This window comes from Lagopus muta, chromosome 2, assembly GCF_023343835.1.
Source record: "Lagopus muta isolate bLagMut1 chromosome 2, bLagMut1 primary, whole genome shotgun sequence".
Classification (NCBI taxonomy): domain Eukaryota; kingdom Metazoa; phylum Chordata; class Aves; order Galliformes; family Phasianidae; genus Lagopus; species Lagopus muta.
The window spans coordinates 5,458,356-5,486,008 of record NC_064434.1 but is presented as its reverse complement, the minus strand read 5'-3'; the positions used below and the strand labels follow the sequence as shown (position 1 = coordinate 5,486,008).

Genomic DNA, 27,653 nt, shown 5'->3' with positions numbered 1-27,653 from the left:
TGCAATATGGATGGGTTATTTCCCACAGCACGTTGCTGTTCATCATGATCTCACCCTGGTCACCATCACCATCAATATAGGAAACCTCGAGGATGTGGGAGAGGTGGCCAGCTAAGCACAGCCAACCTCAGAGAGAGCATCCATCTCCTGACAGATCTGAGGCCAGGATCTGGGGATCCAATCTCAGATCTCAGCACATCACGATCTCTCTGTAATTCTCTGAAACTGAATTACCATCTCCTAGACACACACTGCCTTTGCTGTTCTGTCTTACCAGTCTGGATCATAAGTTTTTCATGAAAAAGAAGCTCTTTTAGTACACCAGTGCCCTTTTAGATGGAAGACCTATACATGTATCACACAGGGGGAAGAGGGCTAAGAGAACAACTCTGAAATCAGAGGGGTGATGCAAGGCTGGGGAGCAGCATCACTGCCAAATACTGATGTTACTCTCGTGTTACTAAGTGAAGCATCAGAGACAAACTGACAACTGAAAAAAGACAGAGCTGGCTCTGGAAGTGTTAATTTACTACTGCCACTCACAGGGGGTGCAGCAGTGCCTCCGAGTGCAATTTACAGAATCACAGAATCATTCAGGTTGGAAAAGACCACTCAGGTCATCCAGTCCAACCCCACAATGCTCACTGCCCACTTCCTTCAGTGCCACATCCCCACGTTCCTTGAACACCTCTGTGGGCAGCTGTGCCACTGCATCACTGCTCTTTCAGAGAAGAAATGTTTCCTAAGTCCACCTGAATCTCCACCCGAGCAACCTGAGGCCACTACTTCCCATCCTATCACTAGTGCCCTGGAGAAGAGACCAACCCCCACCTTGCTACAGCCTCCTTGCCTAAATCCTAACCACCCATCTCCACCAATCGAGCCCATAACAATGTGGTGCATCACACCTGAACATGCCCACAACACGGGCACTGCAGTGTGAAGCACCATGCCGTGCCACCAGCTCCTGTTGCAGCAGAACTTCTGACCCAGGCAAGGTCTAGGCTGCCCAACATCACCATGCACGCATGCTGCCAGCATTACAGCACTCCAGCAAGCCACACGTGCAGTCTCCCCATTAACCACCCCCTAAACCTATCTCTACAGGGCTGTTTTTGACTTTATTTTACACATAACTCAAAGCCTCTCGGGACCGAAGCACAGAACAGCACTCAGAGCCCCCCACAGCTTTCCAGCAAGGCGAGAGCTCCTGCAAACTGTGCAACCCCCCCCCTCCCCCCGCACACACACATGAAATCATTAACTTCATCCACTGCTTTTTTCAATCTCCCATCAATGATTAACGAACGTTAAGCAGCTTTTTTTTTTTTTCCCCTTAATGAGGAAGGCTTTTTTTTTTCTTTTTTTTCTTTGAAATAAAACTAATGTCCTTACTTCTGCGACTCGCCGCGAGGATTCTTGCCAGACCTCTCTCTCCAGCTTAAACATTGACACATTGATTTCCAAGGTCACCACCGCGCCACGTCACTCTCTCCTTCGCAATGATCCTCAAGGTGCACGGCTCTACGGAACCGCCGGCACCCACAGAGCTCACAGATCGATAGAAAGAAAATGCCCGAGGGAAGGGAAGGCAGCCTTGGAAAATGCAAATAGAATCCATTCCCCGGACAGCTTCCTTTCTTTGCCACCTTACATAAAAGCCTTAAAAAAAATAAAAGCCATGAGGGTTCCCTCTGCAGCAGAAGCACACAGAGAGGAGGTGCGGGGAGCGGCTGCCCGCCCATCACTTGCAGTGCCCTGAAAACCGGGCACTCTGCTGGAGGACAGCCTTACCTGCTGGCTGCTGAGCTCCCCTGGGTTTGCTCCATGCGATGCTGGGGGACACACACCAGGAGGAGACACCGTTGGCACCCAGTGGGTGATTGCAATGGCACAGCAGCGCTTGGGGTGGGGGAGAAAGCAAGCGTTGATGCTTGCTGTTGGGCTGGATGAAAAGTAGGGCTGGTACGGCTCCTAGAGACTTGATTTCTCTTGATATCTTGCAATCAGAAGCAATGCACTCACTGCTTGAATGCTTGATTCTTTCTAATTCAGGCAGGTTTTTCATGTGTGTCCCTATAGCTCAGCATCTGAGCTGTGTGTGACGCAGGCGTCACTGCTGTGCTGTGGAGAGGAGAAAGCCACTGTGTGACCAAATAGCCCCAAAGCCCTCTGCAGATCCAAACCTGTCCCTCCTGCCCTGTGGCTCCTCTGCAACAAAGAGCCGTGTTTCTATTTCCATCCTTGGAGGGGGGCTCACTGCATGGCACCTTGGCCTGTCACTCTGCTCCCAGAGCCCCATGTGCTGGTGGTGCCCAGACCAGGCAGGCAGAGCTCACTGTGTCCATAACGCCACGCTGTGCACACAGCTCTGGAAGCTATTTTACTAAAGGAAAGAAAATAAGAGGAACCTGAAGATGTTTGGGCTGTGCAATGGCTGGTTTGACCCGGGTCCAAATAGCTGCACTTTTGCCACCAGCTTTGCATTGGAACATCACCAAGGAAGGGATTCCCTCTGCTGTCCCTGTTTTATGCTTTGCTTCAGAAGAAAGCTGAGTTTCCAGATTCTCTGTATCGACATCAGAGATGAATCATTGCCATGAAGGGACTCACCCTGCACAGCTACAGACGTCAAAGAACAGAAGGAGAGCACTCTCAGAAAGCCATAGAGGAAGGACCTTGGAGGTGCGTGGTGATGGGATGGGGAGTTAACCAAACGTCAGCAAAGGAGAACGTGCTCAAACCCTGCAGCTGCGTTTACCAGGGAACAAAACAGTCCAAAATACTTTTAAATATATATATGAGAAAGGGAGAAAGACAGAAAGAAGCCCTGGAGGACTTAAAATAAACCACGACTTAGAGGCACCAACACCAATGGGATAAATAACAGCGAGCGCTGACTGCAGACCCTGTGTGCTCCAACTGCACAATGATGGCATGAGGGGATGGGAGAGCTGCAAGCTGAGAGGTTCACCAAACCCAGTCTCCAAATGAAGGGCCTGCTTTCTACACATCCATGGAACAAACTACACCAAAGGCTGCACCCAAATCATAGGATCATAGAACTGGGTTGAAAAGGATCACAATGATCATCTAGCTTCAGCCCCCCTGCTGTGTGCAGGGTCGCCAACCATCAGGCTGCCTAGAGCTCAAATCACACGTTTCCAATTTAGTATCTGAATTATTTCAAAGCAGAGCTTTATCATTATTATTATTCGGAAGGGATATTTCTGCTCTTTGCAGACTTGGAATCTCTTCTACTGTTGCTTAACCCTTTGGCTGCCTTTGCTGGAAAACACCCATGTCCTTGGAGGAATTGGTAAGTGTAATAGAAAGCCAAAAAAAATGAAGAATATGGTAAGTTTCATGAGTTTACCAACAAATTCCACCCCTTCAGCTGTTCCGTTTTTTATGAGTTCAGCAACAAAAATACCCGTTCTGGAATGGCCAGGCTCCAGCAATGAATCTGATTACAGCTGCTGTGTTAAATGAATGATTAATAGACGTCTTTGTCATGGCTGCATCTGCCTCTCGAGCAGCAGAGCGCCGCACGAGAACATTGATGTTAACCTGGGTGGAACAGCAAATTCTGTCTTCATTACGTTGCATCCTGGCTGCCTCGTGTATCCCAAAGCTGCAGCAAGGAATGGGATTCTCCCTTCCACCTCTGAACACAGAAAACATAGGATCAGGCGGCCCAGGGTGCAACCCAAGCCCCCCCCCCCAGCTCAGTGCCTCGGAGCCCCCGCGCACAGAGCTGAGCAAGACAAAAGCTCTGCGGTACAAAGACGAATTTGCAGAAGCTACAGAACTGTTGCAGGCAGCCTGAGTTTCCTCCTCCTGCCCGTTCTCCTGAGCACGGTGATTAATTATAAGCCTGCAGGAAACGAGAGAGCGGAGGAAAGCGAATCCCCGCTGGCTGCTGCGCTGCCAATCCATCACCGGCAGCCGGACCTGACCTTCAGCCTCCCCTTCTAAAAGAGGAGCTAAACACACGTTCGTCTGCTCCAATTTCTTTTCTTCCTCCCTCCCCCCCCCCCAGATATTTGCTAGTCAATATGTTGGACACTGAGAAACTCGCTGTATGATATAATTTTGAAGAAGACAAAACCCTCATGGCAATTAACCAGATGATCTCCAAGGTCCCTTCCAACCCAAGCAGGTCTATGATCCTATGATTCAGATCCCATCAGATCACACCACTGAGCACCTTGCTCCCATAACACAGTGATGATTGCTCTTTTTTATGTTTTCTCCTGAATCAAGCACTGGTTTTGAGACAAATGGTCCCATATGGTTCATCTAGGGCAAATCCCACCCAGCTCACAGCCAGACCTAACTCAGGGACTTTTCCCCCCAGGTCTCAGTATCTAAAAGCTGTAAGAGAGAAGGGGTCTGACTCTTTCAACAGGGTCTGCTGCAGTAGGACAAGGGGAAATGGTTTCAAATTCAAATAAGAGAGATTTAGATTGGGTATAAGGAGGAAGTTCTTTTGAAGTGAGGCACTGGCATAGGTCACCCTGACAGGTAGTAGTGCCTTGTACCTGCAGACAGCCAAAATCAGGCTGGATGGGGCTCTGGGCACCTGATGGAGATGTGGGTGTCCCTGCACACTGCAGGAGTGGGACCAGATGACCCCTGAATGTGCCTTCCAACTCAAATGATTCTATGATGCTATGATCTCCCACCCTCTGCATCCACTGGCACTTCTTGAATCACAAGGCAGCACTCCATGATGGGCTGTCAAACTTCCAGCTCAAGAAAAGGAGTCAAAAGAGAAGTGAAAGCTGGTCAAATACCCAATATATACATGGTGGCTAGCCAGAGTATTCAGAAACAAAATTTGGCTTTACATTCACTTTTAAGTAAAGGTAATATTGGCTACCCAAATACATCAAAGCTTTCTTTCCTAGGCAGCAGCAGTACCCATGGCATCACATCATGCCTCAACCCATAGCCAGATGTAGGGAAAGAGCAGGGAACAGCACAAACTGAAGGCTTATAGCCACAAAGAACCTGCAAGTAATCATAGAATCGTCAGGGTTGGAAAAGAACTGAAAGGTCACCAAATCCAACGCAGCCCACCCCACCGTGCCCACTGACCACATCCCTCAGTGCCACATCCCTACAGTTCTGGAACACCTCCAGGTTTGGTGACCCCACCACCTCCCTGGGCAGCTGTGCCACTCTGTATGAGGATAAATGTTTCCTCATCTCCAACCTGAACCTCCCCTGGCACAACTTGAAATCATAATGTGTCACCTTACATAGGTGGCTGCATGTGTGCTCCACATGTAGGTCTGAGCTGAAGCATCATGACAAACCTGAGGTTTTGTGACAACCAGCATCATGTCCTAAAGTCCCATCATAACACTTGGAGCCTGGTCCTGTATGGGATCAGTGAACACTGATAAATCTGAGCTCTCTTCACCATGCAAATAGCTCTTGGAGCAGGTCCAGAGGAGGATCACTGAGAGGGCTGGAGCAGCTCTCCTATGAGGAAATGTTGAGGGAACTGGGCTTGTTTAGCTTGGAGAAGAGAAGGCTCCAGGGAGACCTCATGGTGGCCTTCCAGTACTTGAAGGGAGCATAGAAACAGGAGGGGGAACGGCTGTTTGTGAGGGTGGATGGTGATAGGACAAGGGGGAATGGTTTTAAACTGAGACAGGGGAGGTTTAGGTTGGATCTTAGGAGGAAGTGGTGAGGCACTGGCACAGGTTGCCCAAGGAGGCTGTGGATGCCCCATCCCTGCAGGCATTCAAGGCCAGGCTGGATGTGGCTCTGGGCAGCCTGGGCTGCTGGTTGGTGACCTGCACACAGCAGGGGGTTGGAACTGGATGAGCATTGTGGGCCTTTGCAACCCAGGCCATTCTGTGATTCTATGATTCAATCAGCAATTCCCAATTAAAGTGGAGAAGGAGTATGCAGAATTTGGAGAAAGACAAGCCCTGGCCCAATGCCAGCAGTGGTGATTTTGCCTTCTGGCACTCTGGAGCATTCCAGGTTCAGGGTGAAAAACATGGCCTGGGCTCTCTGAGTCTCCAAGCAGGTGATGCTGCAGGAGGAGGATTTCACAGAAGGAAAATGATTTTCAGGGTAAATGAAAAAGTGGAAAACGTTGCTCTGATTTGATAACATCTGGAAGAAAGTGTCTGCCCGCAGCAAGCACCAGCCAGCAGCACTCCTGGCAAAGCTTTACCATCCCAGCAGGGGACAGGGCACCACCAGCAGCTCTGGTGAGACACCAGGTGCTGCCAGCACTGCTGGCATCCCACAGACCATCCTACACCCACCTGGACTCGTGGCAGCACAGCTCTGCATCTGACACAAACCATTCATCAACAAAACATCAACATGAATTCAGCCCATTTCCCTTCAACGCCCACTTCAGGCCATGATATCTGACTCAATGCCCTTTACTCACTCAAAATCATCCTTATGAGCTTTTGCTTTGGGTTAAGAAGCAAACAAATCAAGACGTGTGTTTAAGCCTGCCTGCGTGCTGAAGGCAGCACGTTCAGGATATTCCAGCCCATTGCTTAAAAAAAGCTGTAAGAAACTGAAGAATTCACGAGGTTATTAGTTCTGTTTCTGCATCTCGAAAACAAAGCTTGTGGTAAATGTCTACTTTAAGCAACTGTCAGCATTTAATGTTTCTATTTACTCCAATTCAAAAGAGCGAACTCTGAATAAAAACTGAACTTAATGAAGCGTGTCAGATTCTTTTGGGCAGCCATCAGCAAGATGCATTTCCCAGCCTCAGTGTTACCAACCCTGAGATACAAATGTGCTCCCCAAAAGCCCCAGTCTCATCCTTGCCCACAGGCTGCCTTTATTAAGGGAGAAATCGGTGGCAGGGCTGGGGTGGGGAGCTGAAGCAAATCACAAATTGAGCAGTTCAGCACAGTGTAGGGCTTGAAGCCCCCCCAAAAAAGCCCTCTCCTGAAAGGGAAGTGAATGGTGCATCCTCATGGGGGTACCTGGGACGCTGCTAATCCAACGTTACAGCACGCTGCTGATAAATCAACTCAAAATCCAAGTTACTAGGTAACAGCCTGGCGCTTATTTTCAGTACCAGCTGGGCCAGCAAACAAATCCCTCCTTGCTGAATGTTAAACATGCTTACCCGTGCTAAAATTACCATTTTCCTTCTACCCACCCCAAATCTGCAGCTGCAAATTCCTCCGCGTGCATCCACCTTTGGGCTTTGGGTGCTGCTCCTCGGGGACGAACAGCCCATGGTCAGCTGTAGGACACCAGGGCCATCCTCCTGCTGGGTTTGTCACCAGGCTCCCGCTTGCTGGAACGCCCTGAAGCGATGCCTCCTCCTCCAGATTTCAGGCTGGGCTGCAGCCAGGATTTCCAAGAGTTTCTGTTTCTTCCTTAGAGCTCTCTGCAAGTCAGGTGCGATGCATCGAGCCCTGTTTTGTTCCCATTCGAACAGCCACACAGACACACATATATAATCTATGCGTATATATGTGATTTGCAATACCTTCTTGGCTAGAAAATACACCTTCTAAAGAGCTTCTCCTCGAGCTCTGGGTAAGGGAAGGGTGAATTTTTGCTGGTGAAATAGAAGCTCAGCCTGGAATTGCTAAGCGACAAAAACAAAAGATGTTCTTCCGAACGGATGGCGTGTGCTGTAAACTCTGCAGTGGTGCCATCCTGACATTCAGCAGCACGGAGAAAGAAGCACAAACTTTGAGGAGGGGGGGGGGGGCAGAAAAAGCAACACAGAAGAGTTGTACCCCCCCAAATCACTAAAAGCCCTGCCCCAAAAGGATTTAAACATACAGCAGACCCCTATTTGAAGCAGCAACCAAGGAAACCAAAGGCAAAGCTGGAATTTTACAGATGAGGGCATGACTGCAAAACCACAGTCTGCAGGAAACTTCCTCGTCTAACTTCAGGCAGGAGGACACAGGGAGAGCTGTTTACAAATACACTTGCCCAGATGGCCAAAAGCTGACACTGAAATGCATTTGGGGTCTGCGAGGAAGAGCTTGATGCACTGCACTGAGGTGGGCACAAAGACTGGGGAACATTTGTATTTCTTCTTCTTGCAAATATTTGGAGACATTCGCTGAGTCAGTAGCAAGGGTTACTGTACTATATATTGTGTATTTTCAGTTATATTTTTATATACAATATACAATAATATGCATGTTTTCTATGTGTGTACATGAATGATGCCCCCAGGTGTCTCATGTAGGGTCCCTCAAGGGTCCACCAAGTACCTGTAAAAAAGCAAGGAGCCCATGAAGCCCCATAATGAGCCAGGACTGCCCAGGGGACCACGCACTGCTGCTCTAATGGGCTCTGCCCCTCAGGTCACGGTCCTGCTGCCTGCTCCCTTCCCAATCAATAACATGCTCCTTCAGCCCCTGCTCCCCCAGCACCAGAAATACACTGTGATTAATACTTTGGGGCACTTTCTGGCCCTATACGTGTTGGAAACAGCACGCAATGAGCAGATCCTCGCCTTCTCAGGGAAGGGATCAATACCTCCCTGCTCGTCTTGTTTTCATTTAAATGCCTTGTAAGAGGTTCCACAACAGGAATAATTACAAACTGGTTATGAAAATAACTCCCCTCCTATGGAGCAGAGAGGTCCTAAGGGTTCAATTATGTGACAAGAGAAAACAATCAAGAGATACCCTGCGTTCAGCCTTGCTTCTAAAAAATGGTTTGCCTTTGTTGTTCTTATCTAACTGTAACGGCTTAGGTAACCAGCCTTAATTGGGAGCCAGCTGTGCCTGCAGGATGCACACATCCTGGCATCTTAGAATCATGGCATTGTAGAACCATGGAATCATAGAACCATGGAATCGAGGAACCATTGGAATCATGGAACCATTGGAATCATGGAACCATGGCACAGAATCTTAGAATCATGAAGGTTGGGAGAGCCCCCTATGGTCCCCAGGTCCAGCAGCTGACCCATCACCACCATGCCCGTTAAAGCACAGAATCACAGAATCATTAAAGTTGGAAGAGATCTCTCAGATCATTGTCCAACCATCAACCCATCACCACCATCCCTAAATAGAACTATAGAATCATTGAGGTTGGAAAATACCTTCAAGATCCCCAAGTCCAACCCCAACCCATCCCTACTGTATCCACTAAAACATGTCCCTAAGTGTCACTTTGCCATGTTTCTTGAACACAAGATGAGGGCAGAGTTTGGGATGGAAGAAGTCCTGGAGGATGCTGATAAAGCAACGCAGGGACACACAGGGACCCAGGGCTCCCAGGAGGAGGTGGCACTGGGCTGGAGTGGCCTGGGATGAGATTGCATCACATAGGTTGGAAAAGACTCTCATGATCACCAAGTCCAACCGTCATCCTAACACCTCTGGCATCGCCAGGAGAATCCATCGAGTGCCCAGGGGCAAAGTGTGTCCTGCTTTCCACACCTAGAGGCTTGTGGTGCTTTTAGAGCATGTTAATTCCAGTGTGCTTCTTACCCCACAGCATTTGCCCCAGGAATGTGTGAAAAAACATGGGTTTGAGATTAAGGTTAATGAAACATAGAGTCGGAGGTAAACTTGTGTGGCCACCTCTAATCCTCTTCCAGCCTGGAAAGTAGGAGAAATGCTTCTCCAGCTAAGTCGGAGGGAAGGTAAGAAACTTGTTAATGCTGATGTTGTTTCTAAGGTCCCTAGCTGCAAGCACAGATAATTTTCATGGTGCCTCCAGAACACTGGGTACGACCACAGGAATAATCCCATTAACACATGCAGAAACCCACTGCATGTATGGTGTCCTTCAACAGACACAGGACAGGTCCCAGATGGTCTGCACCAAGGAATATGATGACCTCTGTCCCCCTGGCACATCTCATAGCGGACAGTGAGCTGGAGAGAGCAGCCAGCTCTGGTGTGCAGCAACATTAGGATCCACCAGTGCCCATCCCTTACAGTGTCCAAGGACAGGTTGGATGGGGCTTTGGGCAGCCTGGTCTATGGGAGGTGTCCCCATGGCAGAGGTTGGGGCTGGGTGGGCTTTAAGGTCCCTTCCAATCCAAATCACGCCATGATTCCCTATCTTTGTACCCATCCATCATCATAAGGATGCAAAGAACCAGACCCAGCCTATTAGAAATTATTTTAAAAAGAAGATACGTGCGCCAGCGCTCATCCCTACCCTGCCAACAGCAGCAGATTGATCAAAATTACACACCATGGGCAGAGCAATTCGGTAAAATGACTGCATTACAGAGGAGTGCTGCCTGAGACTGCTGAAGGAAGCAGGGAGGCATGTGCAGAAAGGGACAAAAACTCAGGGAATACAGAAATCCTTAACCCTTGGGGATCACAATCTAATCATGTTCTAAAGACTCAAACACACACACACATGCTTAATCTTTTCCTCAATACACACAAAAAAAAAATCCAAAATACCGACCATTTTCTGCACTGCCGAGGGCTGCATCTCCAGCAGGCAATCTCAAATGTAAAAGGCAGTGCATTAAGTGGGAAATGTCCTGACCAACTCCTGTCCTCTACCTTAAACAGCAAGAAGACAAAAGACTACTTCTTCCCCAAAGGCAACGCAGATGCTTGGGGCAGAACAGGGAATGATTAATGCAGGGAGATTTTGGGGAGCCTCTGCAGGTTGGGTGCACTTCTTCAGCACTCACCTATGCTTGTTTTTCCCTTTACAGTTGGTGATGAGCCCATATGGATGAGAAAGGAGCACATCACCTGGACCATGGCCTGCTGAGAAGGTCAGCTTCACCCACATTTATCATACAATTGGCTTCCAGCTCTTCTTGTCACTTCATGTCACGAGCAGCAAGGGCCATGCAAAATCCTGAAACCCACATTCAAACAAATTGCATAGCTAATGAGAGTATCAATATAATGAGCTCCATGAGCAAGCCCTCTGCAAGTCCCCCACCAGCTTTGTGCCCTGTCTGGGAGCACTGCTGGTGGCCAACAACAAGGAGCACAGCTCTCTTGCAGCCTTCTCTGCCCGGTGGGCATTAATTTGCTCCCAACCCAAAGCCATTCACCAGCATAGGGAGCGGGGGGAAAGGGGGGGGGTCCTCCCTGGGAATCTCCCACAGCTCCTGGCTGTGGTGTTGGGCACTCTGTTCTGGGCAGCCCAGCTGGGGCTGGAGTGAATCAGAGAGACCCCAGGTGCCTCCAGCCCCAACCAGGCTGGGGTTTGGGATCTCCAGACTTAGATCTCATGGCATGCCAGCAGCACCTGAGCATTATATTTATATAACAAAATCAAAAACTTGAAGCCCAGTCCATACTGACAGCGATGCATTTACAATGTAGGATGATGCTGGAGAACAGCACAGTGCAAACCCTGCACACAATGGGCCAGTTGGGTTTGTGGCTGTCCCCTGGGTTTGTTGTGCCACCAAATGTGACAGCTCTCAGTCTCTGGAAATGGTGTGATGTCAGTGATTCACCAACAACATAAAACAGCGCTCTCAGCTGATATGCCACAAAATAAAGGTGGGTGATGAGATTGCACCCAATCTATGGGGAAAACCACATCTTGTTCCAGGCAAGGGACTCACCACAGAGGCACAAAAAGGTGTTTGGGAAGGAAGGAGCACCTCTGAATGAAACAAAGCAGGGAGCAGCTCAGCACTGTGGGAGAGGCAGCCCCCTTCCACACTGCAAATCCTGGAGAGTTTAGGGAGGGAAAGCACCTTTTGTTTGCAAAGGGCTGATTTTGGCACCGACTGATCAAACCCCAGGTACAGAGGGGAGGGATGATGAGCAGCAGCTGCTAAAGCAGAGGAAGGAAAACACAGACCAACGTGCTATCTCCCCCATCTCTGCACGCAGCAGAACTCCCCAGAATTTGATATTCCCCCTGCTCAGCCGCAGGCACTGGCAGAGCAGGTCCTGCAACATTTCCCCAAGTTGTGCAAGATGGCTCAAGGCTTGGGTCCGCTGGCAGAGCTGTTCATACCTGAGCTGAGAACTGGGGACACAGGCTGCAATGCATCCATGGCTCCAGAGCTTGCAAACAAGGGCTTTGGGCCACGCTTTCAGACCTAGAGGACTGTCCATTGGTGGGGACACTGTGGAGGAAGGTGCTATGCTCGGTCCCGTGGCCTTGGCAGTGTTCCACCGTGCTTCCCATATTATAAACAGATGTTCCTAAAAGTGCCCTTTGTAATCACTCAGTCAAAACAATCGAGGGTTGAAAGCCACTTTCCCCAAACTTGGTTTCATGTTGCAGAGATTGGTACAGCTGCACCCACAGGAGCGTGAGCAAAAAAAGACACCCCATCACATGGGGATGGAAATAGGCAATCGTGGGTGAAAACTGCTCCGGGGGGCAAGGAGAGGAGCTCTCTTTAATGCAGTGGCAAGTGCCTGAGTTGCTCAGTGGGGCTTGGCTTGCCCAGGAACCCTGCTCCCAAAATCGTGCAGGGCACAGGACACACCAACACTCCCAGAGCACCTCGGGGATGCAGCTCAGGGCATGGTTCAGCCTCACAGGGACAAAACTGGAGCTGAAAGCAGCTGGGACAATTTTACCCATGGCCAAGGATCCCCTGGGCACCTTCAGCACCAAGCAGAGCTGTTCCATCTTCATCCCATGGAGCTGGAAGGTGTGCAGACTCTACTGCCTTGGGGGTGCATTGGCTGCTAACTCCCAGGGATTAGGAAGAAACAATTCCAAAGTCAAGCACGAATTTGCTTTTGCTCATCTGCAGTGCTTGAGGGCTCCACTAACACAAGCTTTCCTGAGCAAACAGAGATTCTAGAACTTGCTTTTGAAGGCTGGGAGTTAAAAGACACCTCACAAAGTCTGCAAGGAAATGGTTACTGTTGGCAGAGCTATGAGCACAGAACGGCGAGAAATGCTCCTCTTGTTTGAGGGCTTCTGTGCAGATTGCTGCAATCGTTTTCCAGCTATTGCTTTCATGTTATAGTCCAAAAATATCACGTTTCTTGGGAGCCTCAGAAACTGAAACCAAAAGCGAGGTGGTACACAAAGCCGTGCTAAAACCTAAACGTGCTCTTAAGAGCTTTTCTATTTCCAAGTGCTTACCGTTCTATACCAAAAGAAAAGATGATGTCTTTTTCCAAAATACCTCCATGGCTCCCAAGGAGTCACTGCACCATTAAAACTTCACAACTTAACCAAATGTTATGAGTGTATATGAATGTCTACAATGCTCCCAAACGGCACATGCTCAGATACTGCACCAACATCATTCCTCCTGTGCCTGAGACAGTGAGAAATCCTACCAAAGGAATTAGACTAAGCTCACAAATGCTTAAAATTAGCTCAGCTAAGGTCTGTTTCCAGACACATTAAAGAACTTTTTTGTTTTTGACACATTTATATTGCAATTTAATAAGTTTGGGTTTTGTACAGCCTAAGCTTGATCCTGCAAACAGCTCCGTGTAGAGAAATTTTAGCACTCCTGGGCTGCCCCAACGAGAGTCCCAGCATGAGCAGCTTATTGTGCAACAAGCAAAGGCTCAGGGGACTCTGGGATTCACACGTGAGCAGACACGAGATGCATTTTCACCTCATATCCAGCAAAGGAAGATGAACACCAAAGCAGAGCGCCCTGCATTCTGCCTCCTAGGAACTCCTAGGGAGCAGCTTCCAATCCCCTTCAATGCACTATCATATGATATCATAGAATGGCCTGGGTTGAAAAGGACCACAATGATCATCTAGTTTCAACCCCCCTGCTATGTGCAGGGTTGCCAACCACCAGATGATGGTGGATGCCCCATCCCTGGAGGTGTTCAAGGCCAGGTTGGATGGGGCCCTGGGCAGCCTGGGCTGGAATTAAATGTGGAGGTTGGTGGCCCTGCATGTGGCAGGGGGTTGGAGCTTCATGATCCTTGAGGTCCCGGGCCATTCTGTGATTCTGTGTGATTCTGTGATTCAGACCAGGCTGCCCAGAGCCCAGCCCACACTTAACAACTATCCACACCCAAAGGCAGCCAGGAAGCATTGTCTTCACACTGACTTCACACTGTAACCATACGACCCAGCCACCCCAGGAACAACCAGGGGACTGCTGAAGCTTGCAACCCCAGGTGGCATCAAAGTGGCCAGCAAACTGTCATCCCAGCCCATCCCACCATGCTCAATGTGTCCCTAAGTGCCACATCCCCATGGTTCTGGAACCCCTCCAGGGATGGTGATCCCACCACCTCCCCGGGGAAGCTGTGCCACTGCATCACTGCTCTTTATGAGAAGAAATGTTTCCAAGTATCCAACCTGTCCCTGCAGCAGGGTGGCTCTCAGTGTTTGCTGCTTTGGCTCTGGAACAGCTCAGGAGGGACGGATGCAGGAGTGTAATTAGCTAAAGGATGCTTTTCCACAGCTGGAGTGGAGACCTGAATAAGCAGCCAGGCTGGCTTTCAGCATATAATTAGCAGGCTGTTTAATTTGTGTGTCAGGTGTCAGGGTGCTGAGGAACATAGAGCAGCCCTGGATTGCATTTACAGAGGGAAAAGGATTCGCATGTTAGATGAGCGGGGCAGAGAGAAACAGCAAACCCCTCAGGTGGTTATTGAAATGCATACTGCAGAGCAGAAAGGAAAAGACTGAACTCTGTCTCCTTAAGAAAGGAAGGAAGACTTAAAAGCTAACGTAGAATACCAAGAAATGTTGTCTGCTCCCACTTTTGGAAGAGACACAACTCCACATCGAGGAGGTCTCACTACATCAGCACCCCAGCAAAAGCCCTGTAACCCTGGGGGCATGGAATCCAGTCAGAGACCAGAGGTTACAGGGTTAACTTAACTGTATGGCCTGATTTTTCCTGCAACGTGCTTTCAACTGGATAATTCACATGCAAGGTAACTTTTTTTGTCTTCAAGAAGCCCACAGCCCGAGAACTCAAGCATCTGCCTTCCTTCCTTCTGTGCCTCTGCAAACAGCCTGGATGTAAACGAGCTGGATGAGCAATGTGCATGAGATGGTTTCCATACTTGGTAATCACAGCACAATTACACCAGTGGCAGAGATTTGGCATTTTCTCTTTCAAATGTGAGAAATCAGAGTCGATCATGTGCTTTGTAACCCCACTGCAAAGACTACCCAGAAGCTAAAGGTAACCCTGCTGGTCAGACATCCCAGACAGTTTCCCTTTGCAACCTAATGTGCACATCCCATTCCTCACAGAGCTTTGGCAGACACAGGGCTGAAGCCCAGCACTCCTCACAAGGGCCCTGGATGGGCTCAGCTCAGCACAGACATCTTCCCCACCAATGCTCAGTGTTGAGAAAGGCTGCATTCTGCCTTGTTTTCCTGCTGAGTACCTCACATGACTGCAAAGATTTGGATGCTAAGTTCACAGGATGACCTGCTGCTCCACATCCTGTCCCAAAAGACGGCTGAGGCAGAGCCACTCGTAGGGTCAGGATCTCCATTTCATGGGAAAAGATGCAAAAACAGAAGCAAAGGACAGTGAAAATGGACATAGCAGGACACAGCATCACCACTTGGTGATCAGTCTCCTTAGAAATGCAAACTATGCAACTGTTGCATTCATTAAATGTGGAGGCTGGCAGCCCTGCATGCGACAGGGAGGTTGGAGCCTGATGGTCCTTGAGGTCCCTTCCAACCCATTCTGTGATTCTATTGTGATCTAATAGACTGATGAAAAGTTGGAAAAGTGTTCCAGAAAGCAGAAGGAACACGGAAAAAAGATAAACTCAGTGTAGGAAAAGACAAATGAAAGGGATCTGTGCTGTGCCTGCAGTAGCTCACACGGAGTGCAGAGACAGTGGGGTTGGATGCCAAAGGAACACGTGGGTGCAGGAGGACAAGAGGCTTAATTCTGCAGGACTGGAATTCCTTAGCAGGGAATTAACACTCAACAACATTTCTTCTAAGAAGGAAGTTGCAAGTTGAAGCCAACATACCTGTGTATACTTAATTCTTTGCTTATGTAAGAGTCTGTAACATTATAAGCAAATTTTGTGGCCTTTGCATGTTTCCTCTTTCCACTGCAAATCCCAAGCTTGAGGGACAGTGTGGAAGGGACATCAGCTGGAGCCCCAAGGACTGGTGTTGGCCAACCTGTAAGCTCCACAGCTATCTCCCAGCTGGACTCCTGCCCTGCTGCTGTCATAGGAACACACTGTAGGAGACGTTTCTCTCTACCTAAGAATGGAGAAAACTCATACAAAATGCCCTCCAGCATTATTTCTGCAGCAATTAATGCAGAGATGGCATAAAGAAATACAAGCTGCTTCCTAGCAGAGGCTCAGTTTTATCCTCATCCTTCTCCCAGGTGAGGAAATCCCTCTGAGGTCACCACAATTCAGTGGAAAAGGAAAGGAGAATGCTTATATCATAGCCACATCCCTCCCAGCTGCAATTTTGAATTTTCTTCAGCATGAGGAAGTTGTCAGGAAAGCTATTGGTAAGCAAAAAAAAAAAACAAACCATAAAGTCAGCTTTCTGGAGACTTGAAAATGTAAGGAAGAGCCAGGGGAGCAGAAGAGAGGCGATGTGAGCAGAACCAGGCAGGAGAAGGGCTGTGCATCAGTTGTGCACTCTGTGCCAGTGCCACCCCACTAACTGACCCCTGTCTGCTCTGAGCACCTCAGCCTCATCCCAAACCAGAAGATTACTCCAAAAATATCCTGGATGACTTGCAGGATCCAAACCCAGCAGAGCAACTGCAGCAGCCGGATGGATGGGCAGCAAAGCTATCCAAAGCCAATGGCAACCGTGTGGATGCTCGTGGCAGAAGCACACCCTAACATGGGGTGATTTCCAGCAGGGCTGGGAAATTGCTAAATTGGAGCCTGCCTTGTGCCAAAGCCAGACCCAGCAGCTGGCTGCAGCCAGCACTGGGTTAAAGGCAGTTTTGTGCCCTGTCTTTATGATATAATAACTTGGCACTGCTGCAGCGGCAAGCCTGAGAATCAATTACATTTCTGTTCAGTACATCCTGAAATATCAGAAGCTCGTGTCCCAATTAAATATTCAGGCAAAACCTAAAATTACAGTGGACAGCTAAGTAATGAATTACACATTTCACACTGTAATCAATACCTACAAATGCCAGGTAACAAGCAATGCTGCATGGCAGAGAAAATGTCGAACACATTACTGGCCACTGGAGTTGAGGATGCACAAAGAATTACGAAGCTAGTTTTGAAGAACAGTCCCAAAGGGAAAGAAAAGGGGAAAAGAGCATGAGGGAAAATGGAAGAAAAAGCACTGAGAAATATATGAGTGAAAAGGGGAAGGCACTGGGGAAATGTGGAAAAAACAGGGGAAAACAAGCAAAGAAAGCCACACTAAGGAGCAACCCGGCCCAAACACCTTCAGCCAATGTCCAGAGGCAAACCTTATTCCTAACTGATCCACTGCTATGCTGAAATCACACTGCAAGTACCATTTGATTCCAATTCATTTCCTTTATTTTACTTCTAATTTTATCCTGTTCTCCTCCCTTTCTCATTTTTCCACCACTGTACCCATCACTCTTTTTGAGACCAAATTGTTTTATTTCTTGTGAGAGCAGAGAAGTCTGGCTTGACTCAAACTGGGTTCATTGAGCAAAATCTGTGCGTTTGTTTTTATGCAGGTCACACAAGGTCCATGTAGGCTCCTTCTCTGCAGCTGACTACAGAACAGTGATGGAGGCTTCGGGAAGACCTTGGTCTCACTGCTGCTGATCAGCCTTACCTCTGGAGTTGGTCAACTGAAATACACTGAGCTGTAGGTGTCCCTGTTTGTTGCAGGGGAATTGGATTATAAGACTTTAAGGGTCTCTTTCAACTCCAATGATTGGCACATCCAAGGAAGGCAAACCCAACGTGTGGTGTCCAGAGTTCCAACACAGCCAGCACGGACTGGGCAGGCCAGTGCCAGCCTGTGGTCCTGGCCTTAGTGGGAAATCCCTACATCCTAATACATTTAAAATTATTATTATCATTACTATTCGCAGTATTATTTAGCAGTACATATGCCTCCATGCTTTTGCTAGCCAGATGCTTTCAGCACAAAGCAAATACATGGGTTTGATGGAAGAACATGATCCCAAAGGGGCTGACACTCCAAAGTGAGAAGTCTTCTGAACTGCCAAGTCCTATTGCTGATTGATTTAATTTATTTATTCATTCATAAATCCAGTGCTGGATTTCAGCACCGAACCTGACGTCGAGATGCAAGGCTCTTTGGAGTGCACCTAACCTCAGCGAGATTCAGAATTCATGTGCAAACCTATAGATGAAAACATTGCACAGAGCACTTCAATAAGCCAAAGAATGACAGAATGATAGAATCACAGAATGGCCTGGGTTGAAAAGGACCTCAAAGATCATCTAGTCTCAAACCTCCTGCCATTGGACCACCAGACCAGGCTGTCCATGCAGCAGTTTGCTCACACACCTTTTGTCAGAAGAGCAATGCATGGAAGAGGCTACAGCCAGTTTTAATTTAAGCTGGCTCTTGTCCCAGTTAGTAATTGCTATTTCCAAGCTTTGGGAATCATCTAAGCACTCTGCAATGAGTTACAAGATCATGTGGAAGCTTTCAGAGGCAACAGAATAAGGGGTTTCCATCCATTTGTACACACTGCTAAACAGCCCCACAAAACTATAATTGTGTTTAACTGAGACTCAATTGAAAACCAAAAGGAACAGAAAGGTTTCTTATTATGGAGCAACCAGGGGTCCTGCTATATAAAAAAAATTAAAAATCACAGACATAAGATAATTACTAACTTTCACGCTGATTACTTTAGTATCTGTCAAAATACTTTAAAATATATTTTGAGCATTTGTTCCTGCTTAAACAGAAATTCAGCACTTCAGCAATTCATTGTTAGCCTGTTCTGAGAGGAGCTTGATGTTTCACACACTAAAGGCTCTTTCCTAAAATCCTAATTTTGCTCTGAATATCCCCTAGCAAGATCCCCATTTTTATCTGGGTATTTTTTTAATGACATACCATACCCTAAAACTTGCAAAGCTGAGTTTTGTTTATTCTTCTGAGGCTGTTTCACTGGGATTGCCTGAGGAAGTCATAGAATCACAGAGTCATCAAGGTTGGAACACACCTCTAAGTCCATCCACCCACTACCACCAGCACTGCCCACTAAACCATGTCCCTGTGGACCACATCTACACGCACATGCAGTCATTTTTTGCATCACCTACCAAGAGATGCATAAACTTCAGCCTTAGAAGAACAGCGGAAGTGAAAGCCCTTGATTTAGGGTAAGAAGGAACACACTGCACAAATCAAGCTCCATTTAGATGTGAGCATGCCCAGGTCTGTGCAGAGCTCACAGGGAGTCAGCTTCGTGCTCCCATCGCAGCTGCACAAAGCACCTCCTCCTCTCCTTAATCTAAGCATGTTGTCAACACGGCTAAAGCAAGAGAAATCTGCAAGCATAATTACACCTTGGGACTGCTAACATGACATTCTCTAATAAGTACTCCCCTGAGCATCTGCTGATCTAATAATTGGTGCTAGGAAATAGCGTGTGCTTATCTGCACGGCAATGAAGGCGGTGACAAACGGCAGCAGCGAGGCACCCAGCTGGGGCAGGTACAGGAGAGGGGAAGCACCAAGAGTTGGGCAAACCTTGGGACATCAGTCACAGCGCAATGCTACCTCTGTTACTTGGCACTTTAGACATCAGCAGAAAGGTATGAAAGCCTTCAAAAATCTGTGGCTGCCATTGTCGTGCAGCCTGTCCATAGAATAAGTAAATAAATAGCATGCCGACCTGATGGGAATTTCAGGAATGGCCATTCTTCCATCACTCAATCAAAGTGATGTTTTAATTGAATTTGACAGTGAAAAACATCCTCCAACACAATGGCTGCGGTAAGTAGTCTCCTTTGGGCTTTCTCATCCATTCAAGCCAGGGATGCAGGTACAATTTAAGGTCATCATTGCTTTTATTTCTTGTTAGCTCTGGATCTCACCCTGGCATTTTACCAAAAGCTGCCTGAGTGCGAGCAGAGGGACTCGGGGTGTCTCCAGCCCCAACCACCCTGTGGTTCTGAGTTGGGATCACACCACTGAATACCTCTTTTGAGCACTACTCATTGTGACTCTGCCTCTAAGCACTTGGTTGTGGCTCTTCTGGACACAAGAATGAGGTGACTGTCCCATCAATTGTCCCATTGGTGCCAGGTTTGGCCTTACTTTTGCTGAAGCATCACTGAAGCTCATTCCCCATCGCCATAAGGCAACCCTCAGGATGAGCTAAACCATCACAGTGCCTTAAGATCTACTAATTAGTCAGTGGGTGTTAATGCTAAGAGGCTCTCTTTGCTGAGTCAAAGAGGGATGGGCTAAAGGAGGAAATTTCCAAGCTTTGGTGGAATGAAGCCCTGTGAAACCCCAGTACAAGTTAATGGTTCCTCAAAGGGCAGCATTGCTTGTGCAAAGTTAGATATTGCAGGAATGCTGCGGCCTTCCAACCACAAACAGAAGGCTGCTACCTCTCAAAAAAAAAAGTACAAGAATTAGGGTAAAAATAGCCAGCATACTCTGACACAATACAAATACATGTGGTTTCTTGATGCATTGTCTTGCCAAAATGGCCACAATTTAGCCCAGACCACACTTCCCTGCGAGCTCAACTGCCTGGTGCCTGCTCTGCCACACACTGGAAAAAAGAGCTCCAAGACCATGGGCAGGAGAGAGCTGCATGTTCCCTATTTACAACTAACAATAGAAAACAAACAGTATTTTATAGAAACAGACATTAGAAAAATGTCTTGTGCCTCAGGCCCTGTGGAATGAATGCAGAAAAACTTCCCCTTCCATTGTGAGCTAAAGGTGGTCTGCAGCTTTCAGGTTGGTCTTGCTGCAGAGAAGAACAAGGCAGCATCCCATCCCACCACATCCAACCCAACTCATCCCAACCCATCCCAGATGCTCTAGGTCCCTCCACCCACAGTGATGGTGGGAAGAGGCCACCACCATCTTGTGTTCCACTGAGGTCAACCCAAAACTCCAGCTGTTTCAGGAACGTTTCTCTGGACATCGATACCCTATTCTCCTGGAAATGCCCTCCTGTCCTCTGGAGACAGAAACTTGCCCCATTCCTGCAGACACCATCAAGCTGGATGGAGCTCTGAGCACTGATGGAGCTTTAGGGTCTCTGTTCACCGCAGGGAGTGGGACCAGATGGCCTTTAAAGGTCCCTTCCAACTCAATTCTATGGTTCTGTAAGTCTTCCAAAACTAGGAGTGCTGATGACACGTCTGAGCAGAAAAACCCTTGTACCCAAATGCTGCTGTCTGCAGTTCTTCCTCACAAGAGAACTGAAGACAAACCCTTCTCCCTCCTCCAGACCATCCTATTTTAGAAGCTGTTTGCTCAAAGCAGGACACAAGGATGATATCAGCTCCCCAGGCCACTTTGAGCAAGACAGTGGTGTTAAGGAAATGGTATGGAGACCATTAAGGAGAAAAAAAAGTGTGTGACAAACCCGGGAGGTTGCTGTGCCTGCCCAGGGGTACAGAGTATGGATACGGCTGAAGTCTCACACTCAGATTCAAATAAAGCTCTGCTATTCTGATGAGGAAGAAGAATACAGACTTAGAACAAAACCAGGAAGAGAATTTAGGCTCCTTGCCCGAGATCAAGTATTATCTGTGGTAAAACAAATTTCTGACCCTAAATTAATGCAATCTAATCTCTAGATAACATCTGATTCCCTATAGGACAGCACGCAGCAATATCCTGCCCTTAAATGCCAGCCTGCTAGGAACAAGAACTGCCACCACGCTCTCAAGCACCGCATAGAAGCTCAAAGCACAAAAATGAATCACAGCAGGAAGAAAAACCTTAGCAGCTCGATGCAGCATTAATTACTGCTTCTTGCTCCCAAGAAGTAACCTCAGACACCAAACCACGCTGAGCAGGCTCCACAGGGCTGTATGGGAAGCTACCAATACTCTGTACCTTTGGAAAGAAATTCAGAGCACCCGTGAGCGAGGCCAAACCTCCAGCTTCAAGTCTAGCCCATGCACAAGTAGCGTTCACCATTGTTTGCAAGAAATTTTGCAGCTCCATAGTGAAGTGAAAGCATAAGGCATGCACAACTTGGGCTGTGCTATTTATAATGAGGTCTGCCAGCACTGACAGCACTTTACAGCTCAACAGGAATACTGAAATGCACGTCTGCAGAGCTAACAGTACATCAGCAAGAGAAGCACGTGCGCTTCCTTTCGCCAAACTCCAAGCAAGCACGGTGCCCTCGCCCAGTTCTCCTTGGGTTTTTCATGGCATAGCTTGCAGGGCATCCTGGAGATGGAAACTGAGCGTGACTTCTTCATAAAGGCACTTCCTCACGTAAGTGTTGTGTAAAAACAAAAAGTTAAACAAGAGGATTGTTCAGTGCCATAACTGTGATTTTGTAAGGCATTTCCAAGCTCTCTGAGCTACCCAGCTACCAAGTGCACATAAAGGCAATGTGTTTTAGATTAGAGGGGAATGGGCAGCACGGATGTGGGTGCTGCTGGGAGACTTACACTGTTCCTCATTCCCACATGATGCTCCTCATTCCCATAGGATGCTGCTCGGTCCTACAGGATGCTCCACATTTCCACTGGATGCTCCTGAGCCCCACAGGATGCACTCCAACCCTGGCACCATCTACCTGAAAGCCAGCTGTTACTCAAAGCCCGAGCTGCCAAGTCCTATTCCATCCATAACAACTACAAAGCCACATTTTTTAAAACTCCATCTACCTACAACAGTTTTTTCTCCACTATCTATCCCCTTCCTGACTGGTCACTCCCATTCAGCTGCATTCACCAAGCAATGCATTGGAGGAACAAAAGGACTTTAAAGGGCCTCCATTTTCTTTCAATGAAGACCTGTCCTTAGAACCCACCCTGAGCCTGGCACCATGTGCCAATACCACTTTGTGTTTTGGGGTGCTGGGGCAGCCTTTCAGCAGCAGTTAACCAACACATCATTCCTTTTCGCTTTACCACAGAAAGTCAGATCTGCTTTTCCATTATGTAATTCCTACATACACTCTCCTTTAGGCTTTTCTCCTTGAAGCGAGCTGCAGAGAGCTCCTGTAACATTAGCTCTGCAACAAAGGCATCTGCAGGAGGAAGCTTGCAAAACTCAAAGTTCAGGAGGACCCAGTGGGAGATGCTCCAAAATAAAAAGCTGTTAATTTGTTGGCAGGGAAAATCAGACAGGGTTTCATTTTGTACCCACATTTCCTATACATTGCCTCTGGAATAAACACAAACATTCCGAGCTGCTTTGTTTCACCTCTCACAAACCATATCCTTGCTACAAGGAACTGCAGAAAAATTATGCACCAGGTACCTACTATCTTGTGCCCTAGATACAGAGGGTGTGTTAAAAAAAGAAAGAGTGGTGATCAATTATATTTAAATGGGGAGGGAAAGGGCAATCTCATGCTGCTGAAATGGGTGTGAGCTCATCTTGGTAAAGGGAAAATGGAGTCTTCTGTAAGGAGCGTGTGGACGCAACGGCACAGAGGAATGGGGAAACCAGGAGGGGTCAGGGAGCTCAGCTCCCCCATGGAGTAATGTGAGGAGAAACTAATTAAAAAGCACAGGCCATGGGGAGCTCCAGGAGGCAAGGGCTGCAGAAACAAGACCACAACGCTGCTATTAAATCACAGATATTAATAGTGGCTCTGCTAAAATGGAGGGCACTGATGACTTTGCTCCCTCCGTTCAGCTGGTGGCATCTCGTGAGCAAAGGCGTCGTGTCTGCAACCGCCTTGAGGTGTGGGTGGAAAGCACAAACCTGCTCCTTGCCAGCAAGCTGGGCTCCCCTGGAACCCAAATACCCCTGGAGGGCCGTGCTGTGCTGCACCCTGCTCAGCTGTACCTACAGAACCTGCCTTTGGCCACCAAGGACTGCGCCGGTAGCAATAGGTGACATTGCCATGCCTCGAGGCCACATGCAATGCAACAAACCACACGTTAGAGAGGCGAAATGACATTAAAATCCTTTTCCAACCCTACTCGGCAGCCCTTAAAACAAAGCATTTCCATAGCACAAAAACAGGCAAGCGCCTGAGAAAAGACAGCATAAAAGCTGGGCTGCTCCACATCACGCTTGCCAAAAGTAGGACATCTTTTGAAAGGCGTAGGATTGCACAAAGGTGACAAAGGGCTGCGAGCTATAAGTAACCCCGTGTCACTTCTGCTGAATTCTCCCCTAAAATACTTCACTGTAACAGAGCTCCAGAGACACTGCTTCCTGCTTTGTCCAACCAATCAGTAATCATCGCTAATGAATTAAGCAGCTCCCAAAAGTGCAGGAATGCAAGCAGAAGTCCCAATTTTTTTTTAAAGAAAATTTCAGCTGGGGGAAAAAAAAGAAAAAAAAAATAGGAGGAAAAACCTACCTGGCTGCAAACTCCCAGCCCAGCACCATGGGCATTTGGTAGAACATAAAGCATCTTACAGCACAGACTGCAAAAACTGAAGGCCAGGTTACGTAACAAAACTTGTGCACATGATAACAAACATATCCTCTGTATAACTGTGAAGTCAGCGTTGCAAATACATTTCTGCAACAAAGTGCTGAGGTCACCAGCACCATTTTTTGAAAAGGGAAGATGAAACTTGCTGGGGAAATAAAAAAAGAAAAAAAGAAGAAAAAAAAAGTATCTGGTATTTACTAAGCCATTAAAGAAAGGGCAAAAGTGATCAGCTCACGAGGATCCGTGAATGCACATGGGGCTGAGTTTCATGACCCAAGTGCACGCAATGCCTACAGCTGCTCCACCTACACCATCAACACGAGGGCTCCAGTGCTTCAGCATGAAGTTGACCCTGGTGCAAGGATGCACCACAAGGATGCGGCTTGTTTTCTACTGATGCCATCGCACTGTTACATAAGGAACAGTTCTCTTTCCCTTCCATTATTAAAGCCTGAGCAAACGAAGCCACACAAAGGTTCAGGTGCAGCACGGTGCTATGGGGGCTGCAGGACTGGGGCTGCCACACCTGGGTGATAGAGGATGGATGCACAGAATCATAGCAACTGTTTGAGTTGGAAGGGACCCTCAGAGGCAGTCTGTCCCATTGCCTGCACTGGACAGGGACACCCACAGCTCCATCAGTGCTCAGAGCCCATCCAGCCTGACCTTGGCTGTCTGCAGGGACATCCACCACCTCTCCAGGCAACTCGTTTCCTTAATTCTGTCAATATTCCACACACTGGGGGGGGCTGTCTTTGAAAGATACACAAGTCAGTGTATTTGATGAAGTCATGCAGATTGGAGGAGGGAAGCATCCAACGTATTTTCCAGAAATGCTGCACTACCAAAATACAAAATAAGAGTAATTTCACTGGTCTCCATTCCTATCTTTGTGTCACGGCTATCACTTCCTCTGCTGACTTACCCATAGAAACAGCAAAGAATTAGGCAGCTGTGTGTATTCTTTATTTCCATCCTGCTGGCAGCTTTGGGATGGGAACACCTAGCAGTGTTAGAAGGAAGCTCCCATGATATCTGCAGAAGAAGCAGCTGAGGTGGGTGCCCCTCATGTGCCTCCCAGCAGAAGTTCCACCAGCTGCCAGGAGATATTTATCAGGCTGCTAATGAGTTAATTAAATTTTTAACAAGATTTCAGTACTTACTGAAATTATTTACCCCATGTTGCATAGTCACAGCGCTGACAATAGGTGATAAGTGGTACACACTGAGTGAGTTTTATTCTTTTTCATGACTGTCTACTTGTCTGTGAATGCTCTCATCGTTGCTAACAGCTGTAAAATTTATCTGTCCTTCATATTTAACATGCAAAATAGCTGCTGGATTGCTTCTACCCTGTCATTCATCCATTATTACCCCATCATTTGCACAGACCACCGCAGCATCCAAAACCGAGACCCAGCGCATCGACAAGAGCAGGGTGGGAAAGGTCTGAAGGAAAGAACAAGCAAACAGCATCTAATTGTAATGAAGCACAGGGATATGATAGGATTAGCATTGTGTTTTGCAGCACTGCCATTCTCCATGGCACGTTCATAAATAATGTGCTTACATGAACTAGAGAAGCTCCCTCCCCATTCCTCCATCAGCCAGGAGACCGCTGCGCAGCTGTATTTCCATCTAAAGATAGATGGGGTCTGGAGAAATCTAGAGCAAAGGGAGCCCATTTGTGACATTATCCTATTATATTTAAGAAAAAATGCTCCAGCTGTATCTGTATATCATCACTCTGACATGTGCTTGGTCTCTAATTACTTGTTTTTATGAATTAAAGACACAGGAGAGAGGGATGAAAGATGAGATCACAGAATGTGGGGAGACAGTTTTTAACTAAAAGAAGAGAGATTTAGGTTAAATGTTACATGGAAATTCCGTATTCAGAGGGTGGTGATGCCCTAGCACTGCTGCCCAGAGAGCTGTGGACGCCCCATCCATGGCAGTTCCCAAGGCCATGGGTGGGCCCTGGGCAGCCCCAAAAGAAAGGTGTCCCCATGGCAGGGGTTGGGACTGGGTGAGCTTGAAGGTCCCTTCCAACCCAAACCATTCAACAAATCCATGAGATGAAAACACAGGGAGTTCTGAGGAGCACTACCATTCACCCTGCAACAGCTTCCTGCAACTCTGCTCTGTCTGCAATCCTTCAGTGTTTCCCACTTCCTACAGCTGGCTGCCCTCAAGAAACACACAGCGAAGGAGCACACTCACTTATGCTGCAATAAAGAGAAACTTCGTGAAACTCAACCACTGACCACTTACATGACCACTAAACATATCTTGCCTTGCTACACGAGGGTTTTTTCTACGCCCCAACAATGGCAATGTATGGATCTGGATGGCAAGCCCAATAAACTTCCACAAATTCCTATTTACAGCATCCATTCTTTGCCAAGAGCCACATTCCTGCTGTGCAGAAGTTATGCATTTAAAGGGCTTAGAAACACAGAGCACATCACAGGAGGATGTCTCTCCCCTTGCCCCCTTCCCACCCCTCCCATTCCAGTTGCACGGGCAGAAGTTCCATTCCACAGCCCCCATAGAGAAGCACAGAATGTACCAAGTTGAAAGGGACTCACAAGGAACATAGAATCATAGAATCACAGACTGGCCTGGGTTGCAAAGGCCCACAGTACTCAAGCAGTTCCAACCCCCTGCTGTGTGCAGGTCACCAACCAGCAGCCCAGGCTGCCCAGAGCCACATCCAGCCTGGCCTTGAATGCCTGCAGGGATGGGGCATCCACAGCCTCCTTGGGCAACCTGTGCCAGTGCCTCACCACCCTCTGGGGGAAAAACTTCCTCCTCGTATCCAACCTAAACCTCCCCTGTCTCAGTTTAAAACCGTTCCCCCTTGTCCTATCACCATCCACCCTCACAAACAGCCGTTCCCCCTCCTGTTTCTACGCTCCCTTCAAGTACTGGAAGGCCACAATGACTTCTCCCTGGATCCTTCTCTTCTCCAAGCTAAACAAGCCCAGTTCCCTCAACCTTTCCTCATAGGAGAGGTGCTCCAGCCCTCTGCTCATCTCAGTGCCCTCCTCTGGACCCGCTCCATGAGCTCCACATCCTTCCTGTACTGGGGGCCAACACAGAGTCCAACTCCTGGATACCAATTACCTGTCCATAGCACATCATCTGCTCAGTTTTATATTTATTTTCAAACCTCATCCAGATCTTGAATGACCTTTTCCCGCGCATTGATTTCCTTTGT

At 47.9% G+C, this 27,653-nt stretch overlaps 1 protein-coding gene across 6 annotated transcripts in view; it reads right to left on the bottom strand.

Annotated features, from left to right (window-relative positions):
- The window catches only part of NCOA1 (nuclear receptor coactivator 1), a 155,125-nt gene that overhangs the window by 73,904 nt on the left and 53,568 nt on the right, over positions 1 to 27,653 (bottom strand). Inside the window, exon 1 of one of the 6 annotated variants that reach the window (XM_048937297.1) lies at positions 7,160 to 8,200. The exons of 4 other annotated variants lie outside the window; for them this stretch is intronic. The gene's annotated coding sequence lies outside the window, so the exon portion shown is untranslated. Of the gene's footprint in view, positions 1 to 1,794; positions 3,934 to 7,159; positions 8,201 to 27,653 lie in introns of those variants that run through there. One more of the 6 variants, XM_048937300.1, reaches the window with a different exon arrangement.